This window comes from Apteryx rowi, unplaced genomic scaffold, assembly GCF_003343035.1.
Source record: "Apteryx rowi isolate R43461 unplaced genomic scaffold, aptRow1 scaffold_701, whole genome shotgun sequence".
Taxonomy (NCBI): Eukaryota; Metazoa; Chordata; class Aves; order Apterygiformes; family Apterygidae; genus Apteryx; species Apteryx rowi.
This window is the reverse complement of record NW_020450985.1, coordinates 52,878-72,275: the sequence shown is the minus strand read 5'-3', so window position 1 is coordinate 72,275 and position 19,398 is coordinate 52,878.

Below are 19,398 nucleotides of genomic sequence, written 5' to 3'. Positions count from 1 at the left end.
GGGAGTGCGCCGCGGATGCTGGCCATGCTCCTCGTGCTGGTGGGAACCACATTGCCCTGCAGACCCGGCACAGCCTGACGGAGCAGGAGCCCACCTGCGCGGACGGCTCTGTGCCACGGGGCCAGGCTGCTTTCTGCAGATGCTTCACTCTGCATCTCCACTACGGAGGAGTCACCGCCTTGGCTGGGAACAGACRTTGGTTCACAGAGAGAGCAATGAAAAGCTAAGCCAACAGCAGCCGGCATTGCCAGCTGTGTAGCGGCTGTCTTGCAYGTGGTGCAACAGCAGTGTCGGTGGTCTGGTGCCCTGAGACAGCAAGGCAGGTCCCCATGGAGTCACCGGCCGGTCCCATAAGTGAGCTGCAAGGCTCTTCGTAGCGCAGGAACAATACTGCAGAGCCGGGACGTCGGTTCCTGAGGGCCTCAGAGGACTCCCCCTGCCACCAGGAGCCAGACCAGAGTCCCCCTGTGTCCCTAAGATCGATCAGTTCTGATAGCTTCTGAGGTGGCGCGTGCTTCTGTAGCCAAACATCTGGATGGGGATCACCRTGGTGGGTGATGACTGGAGACAGTTTTTGCAAAAGCTCTCAGCCTTGGAAATTCCCAGAGGAAGGGCTCTGGCCTGGCAGTAATCCTGACCCACTGCGAAATGCTGCAGCCACCCTGGCCCTGGGGGCAYGGATGTCGGTGTCGGGATGTTATGTATTGTCTCAGGACACTGCCGATGCTAAAAGGTTGCATGGGTTCAAGACGTAAAAGGACAAGTTCATGGATGGTACATCCCTAAAGGACTGTTAAATACAATGATACTGCCTGGTGCTCCACAAGCCCCTGCACTCCCAGCCTTTGAGACCAGGAGAGCCCTCTGGAGAAGTATCACTGAACTTGTGCCACATTCCTATACGTGGCGACAGGCCTCTCTGCTGGAGACGTGATGCTGGACGATGCACATCTGACCCAGTAGTGCTCTTCCGACGTTTTATGCCTTTCAGGTCAAGAGATGTGAGCCAGTCTGCCTTGTGAAGCAACCACATCACTGACGCCAATGTCACTGTTCTAAATCTGAGTTTTCAGGTACAGGAATTTAGACTTAGTTTAAAATGGGTCAGCAGTTCCCAGTTACTTGTGCAAGCAGAAAATAAGGACTCAAATTTCACTTCCTTTTGATGTGTCTTGAAACCAATTGTACCACTCCTTAGTTCAGTAATGCTCAGACATCTTCTGTAGACAAATTCTCATGAGGCAGGTGCCTGAGAAGAGGCCTGGGAAGCCGTGACTATGATGCATATAACCCATTTCTCTGCAGTTATGGACAGCAAAGCCAAGTGACCATTTGATAGTCTGCCCCAGAAAAAACGCTGATCTGGGGAGAAACTAGGGGAGAACGGAGCTGCATTTCCCTGTCASTTGTACTGACTATGGGTTATACAAGGAGACTGAGAATGAGAGAAAACYGAATATGGGTGCTATGCAGAGCTTCTCTTAGAAATGGAATTTAAGATGCCCSCAAATTTCTAGGATTTCGTAGTCAAAGGAAGTATTTAATCTATAAAATACTAAAATCATCCTTAACAATAGATCGTGCCTCAGTAGAGAAGCCTGAGGAGTGCAGGCAGGAGTTTCTGTGAACGTCTCCGATCTGGTGATTGGCTGGGCAGTCAGCTCTGGAGCTCCAGAGGGACCTGTAAAGCACGTTGTGGTGCCAGCTGACTTCCTGAGGGTGAGGTATCTAAGGCTTTCCTGAAATCCTGGGGCAGGAATGCCCTCCAAAATCTGCATCTGTCTGAGCATTTTGTGTACTGTTTGACGTTCAAACTCAGAACCTAGCTGAGGGAAACGTTTTCTTGGCAACATCATGACTGAGTTCTCTGTTGAGAAAACAGTCCAGGTTATTTTCTTCCTCCTGTAACACCAAAGCTCTCAGCGAGAGGGATTCAGGCAACAGCATTATTTTCTTGTGGGGCTGTGACGTATGTCGGCACCACCGGGGAGGTCCTACCACGCCAGGTGTGAAGGGCCTCCAAGGTTGCATCTGCAGGAGGTGAGATCTGATGCCGTAAAATACTCGGGAGGCCGTGCTGACTCCAAGGATCACTCTGCAAGGGGAGCGATGGGGGAGACTGTCCCCTCGGGAGGGGTGAGTGGTCCCGATGACCCCGCAGCTGCGGCGCCCGTGCTGCCACAGAGAGGCTGTGAGGAGAGGGTGTCCCAGCCAACGGGTGATAGTGACGAAACTRGGTGAAATTCCCCTTTTTCACATGTTAAACCAAGAGAGAGGAGAGCACCTGCGGGGGCTGCAGAGGCACACGGAGGAATGTACAGCGAGGAGAATCCTCCTGACCACCTCCGTCAGTGCAAAAGGGCACCGACCACCATCAGCCACAAGGTTGTGAGGGTCAGCCACGTGTCCCACAGGGACTTCCCCAACGCAGTGGTTTTAGAGCTAATGARGAGCCGATCTCTCCACCCAGGCAGCAGGAGGAAGGAGAGGGAAGGCAGAGCCCGTCCTGCCCCACAGGACGCCTGCTTGTGCCGTGCGCGGGAGCGGCGCGGGGGCCATACCCATGGCGTGAGCCTGCATGGAGGAGAGTCCTCAGGAAAGCCGCGCTGCAAGCCAAGCCGAGCGGTGCCCAAACCAATCCGAGTGGTGCCCCAAGTCAAGCCAAGCCAAGCCAAGCCGAGGGGTGCCCAAACCAATCCAAGTGGTGCCCCAAGCCAAGCCAAGCCAAGCCAAGCCAAGCCAAGCCGAGGGGTGCCCAAACCAATCCAAGTGGTGCCCCAAGGCAAGCTGAGCTGAGTGATACCCCAAGCCAAGCTGAATGGTGCCCAAGCCAAGGCGAATAGCGCCCCAAGTCAAGCTGAGCAGTGCCCCAAGCCAAGCCGAGTGGTGCCCCAAGCCAAGCCGAGCAGTGCCCAAGCCAAGCCAAGCAGTGCCCCAAGCCAAGCCGAGTGGTGCCCCAAGCCAAGCCAAGTGGTGCCCCAAGCCAAGCTGAACAGTGCCCAGGTCAAGCCGAGCAGTGTCCAAGCCAAGCCGAGCGATGCCCCAGGCTCAGCTCCCACCCACTGCCACAGCTGATCCAGCTGGCAGCAGCTGCCCCATCTCACTCAAACGCTCCTTTTGCACTTTCCAGACCTTATGACTTATGTTGTCAACACCCTTAAAAGAAGCAGTGATATCTTTAGCACAGATGCCTACATCTCACTGTTTTTACCTGACAGATCCTCTTTCAACAGGTCATAACCAGTTATTTTATCTTTCTAGCTATGAAAATCATCCCAGTTTCAGTGACATCAGTTGTATCACGTTTGTTAATTGTGACTGTGAATTCCCTCTTCCTCCTGCCTACTATCCGATCCCCAGCACTGACACACAAGCAGCTGAAAACTTGCTCCTCACCTTTTTTGCTGTGTTTGGGGCATGTATTTCTATTTGCAGCATCAGTGCCCGGTCCGTGCGCTGCTTGATGGACTCGCAGCTGGGTATTGAATCAGCCTCCAGCCACCAACCTGCCCGAACGTGCAGCCCCGGGCCCGACGTCTGGTGCCGGGAGGTGGGAGAGGAGCGTCACCAGCGCTTGTGACCTTCGAGCAACGGCGAGCGGCGGCAGGCACCCATGCTGCCATGCTGTTCTCCACAGTGGTCAGTGCCGTTGGTCAAATAACCTGCAACAATGTCCTTCCAAATCCAGGGAAAAGCTGTAAAATGATTTCAAGCCGTTCTGAGATTGTCACAGCCAATGGGTAGCGCAAAACTGACAGAGTCTGCTGAAACAGCTAACATGGTAGATACAAGCGTTGCACTCCCAAATCCATTTTTGTTTATACTTATACACTGTTTTCCACCTCCTTATGCTGCTAGCACGAAGCTGACTCACATGGTATCGAGAAACATTTTTTGTCATTAGTATTTAAGCGCCTTTGCTTAYGTCTTGCAACAACCTTGAAAATAACGCAAATGGAAAAAAAGATTATCGAAACTAGAAGGAACGTGTTGAGTGAAGACGGGCATTGTTCAGCTAAATGAGACTGCAAATCCGGAGAAGTCTAGAAGTGGAGAAAGAGTCAACGTGGTGCATTAGTATGTCGTGCCTAAYTTCAGTGAAGAGGGGAGGGAGGAACTTTGAAGTATCGCACGTGTAACTGATGGAAAGCCCTATGTTATAAAAAATGCTGCTGACATGGATGCATTATAAATAACGCATCAACATCTGGGCAAAAGACGAGCTGTGACGTGAGATCATGGTGGTGCACAGAGTCAATGCGCAACTTTCGCAGAGGAGGCGAGCGTGGAGGCAGCGCTGGCTGGAGGCCACGGGGGCTGCCGAACCTGAACCCTGCCCCGGCCCTAGCCCCGGCAGCGGGGTGGCTGCGGCTGCTCCGCACTCCCGCGGCCAGCTAGGGCAGGGCTGGGAATGCATTCCCAGCAGGCACACACATATATAAATACATATATCTATATACACATATGTGGCTTCCAGGCCACTTAACCTCCTCCCTGGCTAGTCTGCCTTGACAGCCGCTAGCGATGACGCAGGGACTTGCGAACCCTCCCTCGYGCCGGTCGCTGGCACCCCAGACACACGGTCCCTGTGACCCAGGGTCCCCCGCCAGCTGCTGGCACTGAGACCTCCATACGCATACCTGCACCCGGAACAGAGAGCCCCTCACCCAGGAACGCGGTCGGAAATGGATTTTAATGAGAAGACAGGACAGACTGTGCCAGTCAGGTGCAAGATGTGGCCAGGCAAGCGTACTGGCCAGCAGTGTTTATGTGTGACGAGACSTTTTTATCCCCTTGCCCCTCTGTTTTCCCATATTTTTCCCTCCTCAAAACCACTTTGCTCCCTCCCTTTCCCTGTCTTCGGTTCCTCCCTGAACACCCCAAAACAAGCCTTGTGCAATCCCCAGATGCTCTTCAACGGCATCCCACCACGTGTCCTGTCCCAGGCAGTGACCCCGGTCAGCCGGTGCCCGGGGATCCTCTCCTGTGGCTCACGGTGACAGGGGTCCCCAGCCTCGGGCTGATGCTCTCCTGGGCCAGGCAGGGGCTCATGTCTCTGTCCGGGTTGCTGGGGTCCCTCCATGCCTTCGTGCTCCCATGTGCAGACACAAGCCCAGATGGGCCAAGGGCCCAAATGCTTGGTCACAGCATTAACTAACAGCGCAAGGGTCTTCTCTCACAACAGTCCAGGACACCTTTACTATTGCACCTGGATTCAGGGATCATCCCACAACACGGGACAGTTGGGGGTAGATGGGACTGAACAAGACGTGGCTCCCACAGCCTCATTCTGCAAAGGAGACACGTCCCGTGTTCATCCTCAGCTTGAAGTTGAAAGCAGCAGCCCCAGAGAGAGACCACGCGGGGCCTGCCGGGACGCTCTCAGTACAGGTGGATGTGACAAAAATGCGCATTTCCTTCTTTCTAAGCTTAGCACTGCAAACTAGATGCGTAACTCTTCTTCCAGCCATGCCCAGCTACAAGTGTGATCTCCGTGTGAAAGCGGCACACATGCTCTCCCAGGATGGGTGACCGGGAACATTTGCGCAGCACCTGCCCCTCTGGTACGTAACGCACTCCGGAGGAGTCGGGCATGTTCTTCCTGTCAAGCTGAAAAGGTGATTTTAACGACTGCAGACGGAGCTACTCAGTGGGTGTTAGCCAGTACCCCACAGCGAAAGCAACAAGTTGGGGAGATGCTGTACAAGCCTGCGACTGTTCACACTTGCCACTGTGACACTGAGCAGAAAGAGTGCCCGGTGCGTCAGGGAGCCTGAGTCACCCTTTTTTCTTGACAGAGCAAAGGTGTCATTGCTATTTTGAGGATGTGACTGTGACTTAGGAAACTAGTTAAACTTTCTTTTGGTGTTTTCTGCTTATTTTGAATAAAGTAGCAGAGTAATCAAGCACAAGACCTGGCTCAAATAGCAGCTGTTTGCAGAGGTGCATTTGCTGGAGTAGTAAGGGAAGACTGCTAAGGGAGGAAAGCCTTGCCTGTAAAGCTAACGAAGGAAAGCAAGTCTAATCAGCACTGCCATGGCCGAGCTTTGCAGCGAGAGCTGACGCTAAACAAAAAGACCTTGACTGCTGAAGCCAGAGCAACAGACCAAGACACCAGAAACCCAAAATGGGAGGATGTGAAGACGAGAACTCCAGTGGAGGACGAATTGGATTCATCTCACCCAGCAAAGGGTGTCTGCAGAGAAGACATCTACAGTGGTGATATCACCTCTACTGTTGGTAGAAAGCAAGCCAATACAGCCAGGGCAGGCTGCAATCTGGTGGACCTCACCCTAAACGTGGGAGCCCCCAGGGAGAAGTTAGAAAGAGCCAGGCAACGTACACGAAGGAAAGCCAAGTCAAGGCAGTGAAGACTGAGAAGGAACCTGCTCTGAGAGCTCAAGGTGATGTAGAAATGACCCCACCAGAAATGTTATCCAAGAGAGGCCAGCCTTTAGCAAACCGCTGCAGCCTCCCCATGGAGGGCAGGGTAGGACGTGCCTGGCCGTGTCACACTGTGGCACGAGCCATCGAGCAACCAGCCCTGCACGAGCAGGAGAGGAAGGGAGGTGGGGAGACGCCCATCGCTTTCCTAAACAAGTGGATAACCACCAAAGCATAATGTCTTATACAGCGTGAACACTGCAGAGAGCTGACATCTGAAGAACTTTAAACTGGGACGTTCAAGAAAACCACCTGCTAAGTCTCCTTGCTCTGACACGAGGGGGAGATGCAACAGCAGAACCTCTCCAAACGTTGACTGGGGAGATGCTGAGGGACTGGGTGTTTTAAGCGCTCTGTGGGACAAGCCTGTCACCTGAGCTGTTCCTTGCTCCGTGGGGGGGATTCTCTGCAAAGTGGGTAACAAAGCAGAGGATTTAAATCTGTTGATGAGGATGCACGTATAACACTTCTCAGAATTTTGATCTATGGCAAGCAGCACCAACGCCTGCTCTGGTATCAAGACTTACCCAGAACTGTGCTTTCCTGCCTACTGCTCTTCTGTTTCCATGATTGCAGTTTGTGTTTTTACCCATACTGCAAGAGATTAGAGCTGATTCTTATTCATCTTTTTAATCTTGCCTGGTAAGGCATTATCTGGGAGTGATTATAAAATCACTGCTGATAAAATTAGTGGATTTCACAAAAAAGGGGTGGAATGATAAACAGCGATTATAGAGCAGACACACAGAAAGATCCAGATAACTTTGCAGGCTGGTCCATTCAAACAACATATATTTAAACAGTCAAAAACATTCATCTCCCTGGTAATGCAAACTGGAGGCCACAGCTGTGGGTGAAGGTCTACGTTCTGGGAAGCAAAACATCTGAGAAGGATCTCGGGGTCGCACAGTAGCTGCATGTGGAGCATCAGGGCAAAACTGTCCTGACCGTGGCCAGTGCAGTCACTGAACAGTTAAATGAGGATGTGGTGAGGAGGCAGAGGAGCAGAAGGTGGATTTTATCTCCAGCCACGGCACCAGCGAGATCCGCACTGACATGATGCCTCCAACCCTCGCAGCCCCACTTTCTAAGAGACGAGGAGGCTGCAGAGAAAAGAAGAGCTGCATCGCAGGGCTCAAAAATGATTTTCACTTAGCGATTGAAAAAACCTGGGCCTGTTTAGCTTGTCAGAAAGGTTCAAGAAGTGGCAATTATGGCAAATAAGCACATTCGGGGAGAAAATACTGAGATCTAAAGGTTCCTCATTCTAGAATAACAAGAACTACTGGCTGCTGTGGAAACGATACAAACATAAATAAGCCGCAAGGTGTATTTTTAGTAGTGAGGAAGGCTTGCTATCAGAACACCTCTCCATCTCTCCATGTGTATAAATCCAAATGGTGAACATTTTCTGGAAGGCAGGATTTAGTTGAATAACATTTAAAAAAAATCTCATTTCAGTATGAGAAATAACGTTGTCTGTGCTATCCAGGGCCTGACTCCATGATCCTCCAGCTTTTAAATACAACGGTAATCTCCCAAACAGCAACATCTGCAATAAAAATGTTTCACCACCTCCTTGGGGCCATGAAGCTCCATCTTGCCGTGATACTCTTCGCCCTGCTGATATTGCCTGGCCTCAGCTCACCGCATCTGTCCTCTCCTCTGCGTACACAGTTGCCATCAGTGGTGGCATCCTAGGACAAGGCCAAGGGCACAGTCCCCATCTCCCAGGATCCTGGCCCCTATCCCGGACCTCTAAAAAGAGAAAAAGCATACAGTGCTAGTATTATGACTGCAATCAACAATTTCTGTGAAAACAGAACTTTCACCATACAAGATCCTTCAGCAGCTTTGCCTGGGGCTGATCTAAAAAGCATATATAAAAATGTATAAGAATTGCACAACATTAGCAGCTCGGCTCATGGCTATCACTGAGCTCATCCTGGCTTGTTCCCCTCCTGCCTTGCCAAGATGAACAGAGCTACATACATACATTAGTTTTAAAAATAACCTAGCAAAATACTTTTCCTTTTTGTAAAAGAATGAAAAAGAACAAGACACTAGACAATAGTGCTGGAAGAGACCGCAGAGGTCATTTTTGTTCATCCCATTGTCGCAGGTCAGGCTCAGTTATCTGACCATGTTCCTGAGAAATATTTAGCATGCCCTGAAAACCCCCCACGACGGAGAGCCAACAACCTTTGCTTTATTCCAGTGCTCAGTTATACTTGGAGAGTTATCAAACTTCAAGCTCCCCTTCTGGAATTTCAGTACATGATTTCTTTCCCTTTCTGAATTATTCCCTCCTCCTTTTAATTAGTTTCTACATATTTGAAGGCATTGCGAAGCCATCACAATCGTCTCCTTTCTCAGCTGAAATAAGCCCACACTTTCAAGCTTTCCTCACAAATCATGAGCTCTTGGCCTCTGACTGGTCTTCCTGATCTTCTAGAGACTCTCTCCTGTTTGCCCAGATCTTCCTTGCCATGTAGGGTCCATGCCGTGGTACTGTTCTCCAGCTGAAGCCTACCTCATATCAAGTTGAACTCCATGCAAACGAGACTCCTTGGGGTTTTGTTGCTTTTGCTCAAAAATATGACATTATTGACTTCTGTGCAGGGTTACCTATAGCGCCACACATCCTGCTGCTGAACTCCAGTAATATCCCACCATGGGTTTGTCTATAAACAAATATAAATTGCAGCCATTTCTGATCCTTTGCTAATTTATCAACAACCAAGGTGCTTGCAGCCTCCCTCCTTGGTTTTATCTTCAAAGGGATTAACCATATTTCTGATCAYACCACCCAAGGCACCAGGCAGCTGCGCGGCCACGCTGGGCCAACCCTGCTGAACGTGGCCAGCTCGGTGCACGCACCCCAGCTGGGGGTGAGGCGCTGGGCACCTTCGACGCGTGCAGCACCCGGCCTCTCCTTGCACCCTTGCAGCTCCACCAGTGCTGATGAGCGGCGCTGAGACTGCCACAAGGGACAGCACCAGGATTTGTCCTGGGGAAGCCACAGGGCATCTTTACAAGTTGCCCAGAGAGGTTGTGGAGTCTCCATCCTTGGAGATGTTCAAAAGCCGTCTGGACACAGTCCTGGGCAACGTGCTCTAGGTGACCCTGCTGGAGCAGGGTGTTTGGACCAGATGATCTCCAGAGGTCCCTGCCAACCCCAACCCTTCAGTGATATCATGGTCCCATTTCTCCCCATCCCTTGACCTCGTAACCTGGCAAAGCAACCAGGTGAGGCAGTTTGATGTGATTTTCTCCTGATGAAAGCGCATTAACTGCACCCACATTAAGTGTTACTCACCACCTCGTTGCTTTCTATGAGCTTACAGATAGTTTCTTTGGTTATTTATTCAAATGATTTTCTGGAAGTGAGGTTAGGTTTGTCCATACAATTCCAGCTTGTCTCCCCGGTTTTTGCAGAGACGGGCCATTTTCTTTCTCCGGCACTCTGCAACCGCTCACACTCCTCACGAGCGCTCAGAGACAGACACCACAGGTCAGGGCTCCTCCAGCCAGCTCCTGGCASTCTGGGGCGCTTCTGTCACCCTCTGTCAGCTGGAGGACTTCACCCCGAAGCCGAGGGTTTCAGAAAGCTTTGTGAGCTGGGGAAGGGAATGGGAAATGTGCTGTGTGGTTGGACCACGAAGGCCGGGGGCTCCACGGAGGTMACCACCGTCTCGCCCCACCTTGGCTTGGATGCGGGGAGGGATGAGCGATGGAGAGGGGACAAGGCACGGATTGGCAACCGGAGCATCCTSCGGGCTGGGCTGCACGCGGGCTTGGGGGAAGGACGGACCACCTCCCCATCGCTGGGTGGCCCTCGTGAGCCGGTGCCGTCCTGCCACTGCRCCAAGGGGCAACGGCAGAAGAGGCTCCAATGTGACCGCGGACGCTGGAAAACCACAGCGCCCAAAGTCGCTGCGCAGGCAGAGCGCAGTCAGTGAGAGGAGGAACCTACGTTAATCGCAGGCAAACAGATGGAGCTGGTGCTTCTCACGGAGAAGGAGGAAAAAAAACCCTGGGAGAACTTCAGCGCACGGAAGGGCCGCACGATGCCAAGACGGGGGAAGTGGAGGAGGAAAGCGGGAGCTGGCGAGGGAGACGAGCCCTGCGCGTCCTGGAGAAAAAAGGGACTCCTGGATGATAAGAGGGACATTTTCCAGGGACAGTGCTCAYCAGCAGAGGGAAAATATAATCTGGAAAAATTTCATCTTCCAAAAAACCAACTTTCTTACCCTTCTAGTTAGGAAGCGCTTTCCATCTGTAGCTGAGCTCTGCAGTGCTTCCATCTGACGTGTCGCTAGCGAGCGCGTCGAACCCACCGCTGCCAAGAGGAGCGGCGCCTCCTCTCCCGCCGCTCCTGCCCCCAGACCATCCGCTTGCGCCGGCTCCGGCTCCRGCTCTGGCTCCGGCTCCGGCTCCAGTGGTGTGGACAGAGCTGGAGGGGGAAACCGGCCGGCAGGAGGAAATGGCGATTTTCAGCTTGGTCGGTGTTGGATCCGTTTGCTCCGCGGCTGCTCCCGATGTCCCAGGAGCAGGGGGCAGTGCTGCCGCCGCGGGCGCTATGCGTCCCCCCGCRCACGACTGTGCACAGACACCACCAAGGTCCCCACCGGCCCCGGCGCTCCCAGATAGCGGCACAACGAGGTCAGCTGGAGCAGTGGGATTCACAGCTCCTTCCTGAGCCTGCCGGCAGCACGGGGCTGCAGAAGTCATTGGCGTCACCCTCACACAGGAGAAGGAGGCCCTGGAAGCCCAGGGGAGGCGAAGCCGGACACGGCTGCTTGCTTTGCAGCAGAAGGCATAAAAAAGCCGCTCTCCCAGCGCGGTGAATACCAGCCATTGCGTCCCCCCCGTTCCCCATAGCGCTGTGAGCGCTCAGACTTTGCACTTGGCTAAAGCAAACGGGACTTTGGCAAAACATCGCTTCCAGGACAGTGTCCGATTTTGACTTGAAACCACGAAGCGACGGCAAAGCCCCCACTGCTCTCGGTGGTTCATCCCCGCGTCGCCGGTGAGCAGCGGCTCCAGGCGGGCGGACGAGCCGGGGCGAGGGGCGCAGTCCCGCGGGGTCCGAGCTCGGCGCACCGAGCTGCTGCTGCTACAACACAGGCAAATAGCCATGATAGGTGGAGGTGGGGGGTAATAAAGAAACGACAACTTAAACCCACAGTAATTTTCCTCTCCAGGGCTGGGGATCAGCTTTCTACCCAGAATGGCTRTAGCTCCCCGCTCCTCCTCGGTGCTAGGAGTAAACTGCACATATTAATCCCGTCTATATCTGTGCAAAGTACGGCTGTCAGGCAACAGGCAAATGCAAAATATGCAGTTCAGCCTATGAAACTATTTCACACCAAGATTAGCATATTGCCTTACGAGGTGAGAAAAAGCAAGCATTTACCCTTGGCTGTGTTAATGATTTGCTAATAGTTTATTCAAGGACAGGAGACGCCGCTGGCCTGGCAAGGGGGCAGTGGCATTTCCAGGGGGTGAAGACGGCCGCGGGCAGCGGCAAGCTGAGCCGGGGGGACGCAGAGGGGAGGGATCCCGCAGCAGCCGAGGGCGGTGGGCGCGGGAGCCGCAGCGTGTTCCCGCAACGTGCCGCGCTCGCTGGCGGGCGCAACTCGCCGCGTGGGGTTGCGCTAAAGCGACTCTCCAGCTCGTGGGCTAGGTAAGCGCTTATGGCACATTAGCAGATGCAGAGAGAGAGATTTGGCTCTTATTTTGGATAAGTGGTGAAGCAAGGGTTTTTTTTCTTCTCTTATCTGCATTTTATATAAGCCTCTGTATCTGGTATCGATTTCAGATTTTGCAAATAAAAGCTTCTGTTTACTTTTAATTTGACCTACCTTTAAGCTGTCAGCCATTTCAAGATAAGCAGCTGATATCAGGTAACCAGCCAATATAAGTCCTGTTCTTGCAGGCGTGCGATCGCGACGATCAAGGTGCGCGACCGCTTGCTCCCAGAAACGCCGGGCTGCGCGCGTGCCTCTGCGGAGCAGACCTCGGTYGGGGCCGCGGGGCCAGCAGTGGCGGCACACGGCTGGCCACCACGTCCCCGGCTCCGGCGGTGCCCCACGCCGCGGCCACGCGCCCCTCTCCCGGGAGAGCCGCCGCCACCGACCCGGCTGCTGCCGGGTGGTGCCTCGGTTTGCGGGAGGCGAATGGCGCAAGCACAAGCGCTGCTGCTAAAAAGAAGCTAAAAGCGGCTGCTAAGGGGATTTAGTCCTTTCAGGCAGTGCGGAGGTACCGGTGTGCCCCCACCAAGAACGGCTTGCGAGGAGGGAGGAAGGCAGCGTGGCCCAACCACAGGGTGAGCGACGCGTTCAGAAACAGAGGYGTCCTTCGAAAGGCGAAATTGCGAGTAAGCAAAGGAAGCGGAAGGGACCGTGAGCCTTGGCAGATTAAATGCAGAAACATAACGCGGCAGCGAGACCACGGTCCGAGAAGCAACAAACAGAGAGATGACAGCTAACGCTACGTCCCTCTCCAGCACGTCAGGAGCAGGACGTCTTACGGAAGATCTGCGGGGCGATGGGTGCCCAGGCGCGAAAGGTGCCCGCAGAGGACAGGGCTGCCGCAGGGAAGCTGCGCTCGCCTTTTGCATCGCTGTTCGCTGGGAGCAAAGCGAGGGAGCTGCCCTGCGAGCAGCCGTCTCTGCTGCGGCACAGCAGAGGTTTGCGTGGAGATGCAGTGACTGCAGAGGAACGAAGCTGATCCAGACGCGTGAGACAGCCTTCACCCGGGAGAGCGGGAACTGCGGGATGCGGGAGCTGAATTATTGAGATCCGTCACTCGCAACTGCCTCGACACCCGGCTGGCGGAGGTCGTAACGCGATGCCTTTTACAAGGGGCTCGAGGGAGCTCTTGGGAAGACGAGGCCTCCAAGCCTGGCAGCTGCGAGGAGCAGCAAATCCCAGCTGCAGTGGGCAAAACTACTAAAAGCCGGACAAACGTGGTCTGCTTGAGGATGATGGGGATGGCTGCTGCGAGGAGAAGTCTTGCCCTGCAGAGAAAGAGCCCTGAGGAGGCGGGAGAGCAAGTTGTGTGCCACAGACGAGGAAAAAGCAGCACCAGGATCACCCGAGACGCGAGCGGGGCCAGGAGGGAGGAGGGACCCCGGTGACAAATCCCGGACAAGGGCCGTGAACGGGGGTCCAGGGGCCCCGGTGGGACGCTGCCCGGAGGCGATGGGTGACCAGCTGCGGGTCCGGGGTCTGCAGAGGCATCGCTTTGCATTCGCGATGTTTTTTAAGGAATATTGAAAAATCAAAGAGATTCTGAAAAGACCCACGCAAAATGATTTGAGGGCTAGAGCGAGTGCCTTACAGCAGAAGATTTAAAGAGCACAATCTGTTCAGCTTATCCAAAAGAAGATTGAGGGGTGACTTGATTACACTGTGGAAGTACTTTCACAGGGAAATATTAAATGGCTCTTTAATCGAGCCAGGAAAGATATAAAAAGCGTCAAGCTGGAAGCTGAAGCCAGACAAATCCACACTGAAAATTAGACACAAATTTTTATCAGTGAGGGTGATTAACCACTGTATAAAACGCATGAAATTTGAGCAGTCATAACCACTCAAATGATTTTGTTCAGACGTGGCTTATTCTCTACATCCTGGAAGTTATAAATCCTATTTCTGCTTCCTCCACTATATATATATATATATATATATATATATATATATATATATACGGGTTTTTTTTTAATCTGCATCTTCTTTTGCATCCTAACATCCAGCTCTCTCATATCCCTGTTATCTTCTCTTTCATTTTTGCAGCACCCTCTTCTCCAGTCTTGGACACTGGCTTTGCCTTATCTCCAGYGTGTCTAAAACGCAGCTACCAAACCCCACATCCCTTACTTGTAATTTTAGCTGAACCACTGTTGCTAAAATCCTTCCATTTATCCCCCCTGACTTGTGCGCGAAGCTGAAGTTATTTCTTCCCACCTCCCAGGCCCCCAAGTCTCCTCCAAACGTTGTGTCCTGGGGCTTGACCCATTTTGCGTCYCGCCCTCTCTCCAGGTCCACTTCTCCAGCGGCTTCTGCTCCGCACTTCGCCTCCTCCTGGGTGACCCACATATGCGGGCGCTCAGCGAGCGTCTCGCCTGCTGTCCTTCTGCCTAAAAACCACCTCGTCCTACAAACCTCCTGCCAAAGAATCTCTAAGAAATGGGCTTAACCTTTCAAAAATTAAATGGAGCTATCAACATCATGAGATTTTTTATCAGGATTTGCTACTCTTTTTCCCATCACGCCATTTATAGGCTTTATCTTTTGTTGCATGTCTGGATTTAGGCCCCGATACTAGAAATTGCTTGTGGGGGGGGGTCCACCTTCCCACGGCTAGTTGCAGGACAGAAACCCGAGGTGATGTTCTACGGCTATTGCACAGGAGAAGGTCCTGGATGGGTTTTCTGCTGCCAATATCTCGCAGACAAGGAGCACGATAATCTCAGCTCTTTGTCCTATGCAATGTTTAGAAAAGTCCAAACAAAATCACCAGCTTTGCCAATAGTCCCAGAGCCCAGTCAACAAAATCCTTTGAGAYGTGGCATGGTGAGCAGAGCTGACTGACAGGCAAATTTTCCTTTCAACAAGGAAAGCTAATACGGTATTTTATAATTATTACAAAAATCCAAACTAAAAAAAAAAAAAAAAAGGGCTTTTTTATTTTTTGCAAAGCTGCCTTTTAGAATAAAAAGAAGAAAACTTGCAGAAGGCATTCATCCCTCCCCGCCCAGGTACACTAAGTAAAACCGAGCTGGAACGGAGACGCAAGCTGCCGGGTCCTGYCCAGGAGGACCTGCGGGGACCCGGGCGGCTGGGAGCCCGGGAGCGCTGAGCCGCGGCGCCCGGCGCCTCCAGCCTGTCCACGCCGCTGGGAAAGCGGGAAGGGCTCCTCGGAGACCTGCTCCCTCCTCCGCGAGCTTGTCCGAACTGCCACGTTTGGTTTGAAGGCTCTGCGTTTTCCCAGGAGGTTTTGTCAGAAATGTTTCTGCCAGCCCAACCGTCCAAGGCTTTTGTGTCCCCCAGGAGAACCTGTGGTCATCTTCTCTCCGTTAGCTGCAGCTTACTTACATAATTTAGTAGCAGCTAATAATAAATTTTGATTCTTCACCGTGTTTTTTCTTGTCTTCCTCCACTCATGCTCTGCAGCCCTCAAGCTTTGTCTTTTCTTTACTCGTTTGTTCAGCTCAAAATAACGCGGTTCCCGCTCATCCCCGGCGTGAGTGCACGTCCCCGTCCTTTCCCTCCCTGTGTCCCCCTGGGCTGGGGACACCAGTTGCTGGCTGCTGTCCCTGGAGACGGTCCGGCACCGAGGTCCCCTCTGCGGCCACCCGGCCCAGCCGCGCTCCGCTGGGACCCCGGCATCCCCGGCACCCGCGGCAGCAGCCTCCGGAGCAGGGCAGCTCCTTGCCCTGCCGGGGTCCGTGCAGGAGTGTCCCCCACCTCGGTCCGCGAGCAGCCCCGGCCCCACCAAGCACCTCGGAGACCCGCAGCTCAACACACCGAGCTCCCCGTCCGYCCCCCGCGCTCCTGTGTCTGGCCCGGCTGTTTCCCCACAAGGTGCTTCCACGTCTTGGAGCAGGGCTGACACCTCTCTCTGTTGGCAGGAGCTTCTGAAGAGCAGTTGTACCCRCGGAGGCGTTCAGCTCGCTCACGTCTCTGCTCCCACACACCCCGAGCTTTGCTGGAGGCGTGAGGACACCAACGGGAGTCCTCGGCCCTGCCRCGATCACAGGGAGCGAGGAGGAGAGGAACCAGCACCGGTCACGAAACGGGAGCTGGGAAAGGTGCGGATACGGATCGGGGATGCTCCAGCGCAAACCGGCTGAACCTACAGCTTCCCACTCTGCGGCGCAGACTCCAGGGCAAGCTACGTCAGGAGGCTGCATCCCTCCTCTGCCGGGGAGCGCCGCGCTCCCCGTGGGCTTCCAGGAACCGCGGATAAGCAACAGCGCTGCAGCAGCCTATTTTTACATTCTGCCGCGCACGCTAGAGCTCCGCTTCAGCAGCCCCACGTGTCMGCGCTCTCAGTGCTACCTGCAGGTCTTTAAAGACTTCGCTCCTCGCGATCACAGCAGGACGAGTCCYGCTCTTGAGTTCTGCAAGACAGCTGTACCCAGAAAACAAGCGTTATGTTTGCAACACCTCCTGTCCCTACCTCTGCACACCGAGCGGGATTAAAACGTTATACAACTGCTAATGCTCACACTACAGTCACATTTTCTGGAGCCTCGCGATCTCCTGTCAAACATCTCGTCAATCTGCATTGCTGCACTTTGATGACAAGCTGAAAGCAGTGCTGAAGAGTGCACATCAGGCCGGGAGGAGGCAGCAGAGGAGACGGGAACCTCCGTGCCTGCCTCTGCCACCCCYGGCTCCCTGCCAGAGTCCGGATTTCAAACAGGGCAGAGTCAGGAGGCCCAGCCCGTTCCCAATCCCATAAACCGACCGGTCCTTCTGATCGGGAAGTAGTTTGGAAACAGGAGCCTASAAATGAAAAACTAATGAGCTCCTCTGAGCCCCTCGTGCCTGGAATCACTGCCGCGCTCGGATCGACCTCAGCAGAACGGACGCTGGAGTTTGCACACTGCTGCATGGGAGTGCTTCCACAGCTTAACTAACTTTAATAGTTTCCGTCTGAATTTATTATAAAAATGTACTTATGTCACTGTGGAAAAAGTGGTAGATCCTTGGAGGTGATGCACTGGAGAAAGGGGACATTGTCACCCAGTGATCTCCTTTCAGCTTTGTTCTTTTATGGATTGTTTTCTTCCACAAGTCTCCCTCATGATCTGATTTTGATAGTACAAGTCCTTTCAACTTGAAAATCTGGAAATCTGAGTTTCTAGCATAGTCTGAAAGTTCTTCTTAAGGTTTAATAGCAGATACTAGCTCAGCCCAGAGAGATTTTAAGATAAATTAATTGAAATATCTTTGTATATAAAAACTAAACTGGAGACAAAAACTACCCCACACTAACTTTTACATCTATCTTTCAAGCTTTCCATCTTAATGAATCTCACAACTAGGATAATAGTAAGTAAGGGGAACCACAGAGTCTCTCAAAGGATCCCTGTAACTCTGTCAGTTTTAGTCTGAAACTTCTCCCGTTCACCTCCCGCTTGTATCTCCGCACCGCATAATCTATTTGCTCTCTGCCAGAGACCATTTCTTCACTAAAACAYGACTCTTGCCAATGACGGGCTCTGCCTGTGGAATTTGCTGTCCTTAGCTGACTGCCAATCTTGTTTTCTATATATAAATTGAAGAACAGGATATCAGTTAAATGGTAAACAAAAACATTTTAGCTTTTAAACAGAACTGATGACTTCATGATACTTCAGTTGCCTGAGAAATTTAATCTGGAGAGTTTCCAAGAACATCATTGTCCCTAATAGCAGTCCCGGTCTTCCGGCCTCCCAGAGCGCCACCGCCGCRGCAGCACCGCCGCGTTGCCAGTGTTTGTGCTGACATCCGAACTGCAACGCTCTCCCGTTGAGCCCAGGCCCCGCCGCCGCCGCCGCGGCTGCTGCTGGCAGCACCTCCCTTGAGGTGCCCCGGAGCACGAGGTCCCCCTTGGTCGGGCTCAGTAACACTGAGAATTTTCAACAGATAACGGCCAGCGAGGGAAGAGTCCCGCCACGGTGCGCGATGGCCTTTTGCCGTGCTCCTTCTCGCCGCGCTCGCCTTCCGCAGGCTGCTGCGGGAAACACTTGTCTCGCCCAGCTCCTGATTTCCGCAGCTAAAGCACCGAGCTGCCCGGGAGACAGAGGAAGGCGCACACCCAGGAAGAGAGACGCGGAGCATGGGGGGATGCGCCACCACAGCGGAGCCTTTCCCTGGCTGTGGAGACCTGCGCCGGGCCGAGGAGGCCACCGTGGTCAGGACGGACCAGAGGGCTTGCAGCAGACAGCCCCGATGGGCACCCGGGAGAGAGAGGAAGGACAGGGTGCCCCAGGGAAGGACAGACTGCCCTGCGGAGGGACAGACTGCCCTGGGGAGGGACAGAGCACCCTGGGGAAGGACAGGGTGCCCCAGGGAAGGACAGACTGCCCTGGGGAGGGACAGAGTGCCCCGGGGAAGGACAGAGTGCCCCAGGGAAGGACAGACTGCCCTGGGGAGGGACAGAGCGCCCTGGGGAGGGACAGACTGCCCTGGGGAGGGACAGACTGCCCTGGGGAGGGACAGGGTGCCCCAGGGAAGGACAGACTGCCCTGGGGAGGGACAGAGTGCCCCAGGGAAGGACAGACTGCCCTGGGGAGGGACAGAGTGCCCCAGGGAGGGACAGACTGCCCTGGGGAGGGACAGACTGCCCTGGGGAGGGACAGAGTGCCCCAGGGAGGGACAGACTGCCCTGGGGAGGGACAGAGCGCCCTGGGGAGGGACAGGGCGCCCGGGGAAGGACAGAGCGCCCTGAGGAGGGACAGACTGCCCTAGGGAAGGACAGACTGCCCAGGGGAGGGACAGGGCACCCAGGGAAGGACAGACTGCCCCGGGGAAGGACAGGGCGCCCCGGGAAAGGACAGGCCGCCTCACTCCGCAGCCCCCTCTCCCTGCCTGCCCGGCTCGGGGCAGGTCTGCCGGGTACAGCCCGCGCTGGCCACCGCGGCGCGGCCCGGCCCAGCCCGGTGATACAGGGAGACCAGGCCCGGCGCGGCCCCTCGACRCGCCGCACACGGAACCACAACTCCCAGGGTGCCAAGCGCGCGGGCCGGACTACGGCTCCCGGCGTGCCCTGCGCAAGGCCTTCCCCCTTCGCGCATGCGCCGAAGAGGCCGCCCGTCTCCCGGCACGCCCTGCGCGCTGGTCGGAACTACCCGTCCCGAGAGACCCTGCGCGGGGGCGCCGCCGGGACTACAGCTCCCGGCATGCCCCGCGGGGCGGGGCCGTCCCGACGTGCCTTGCGGCGGGGGCCGGTCCC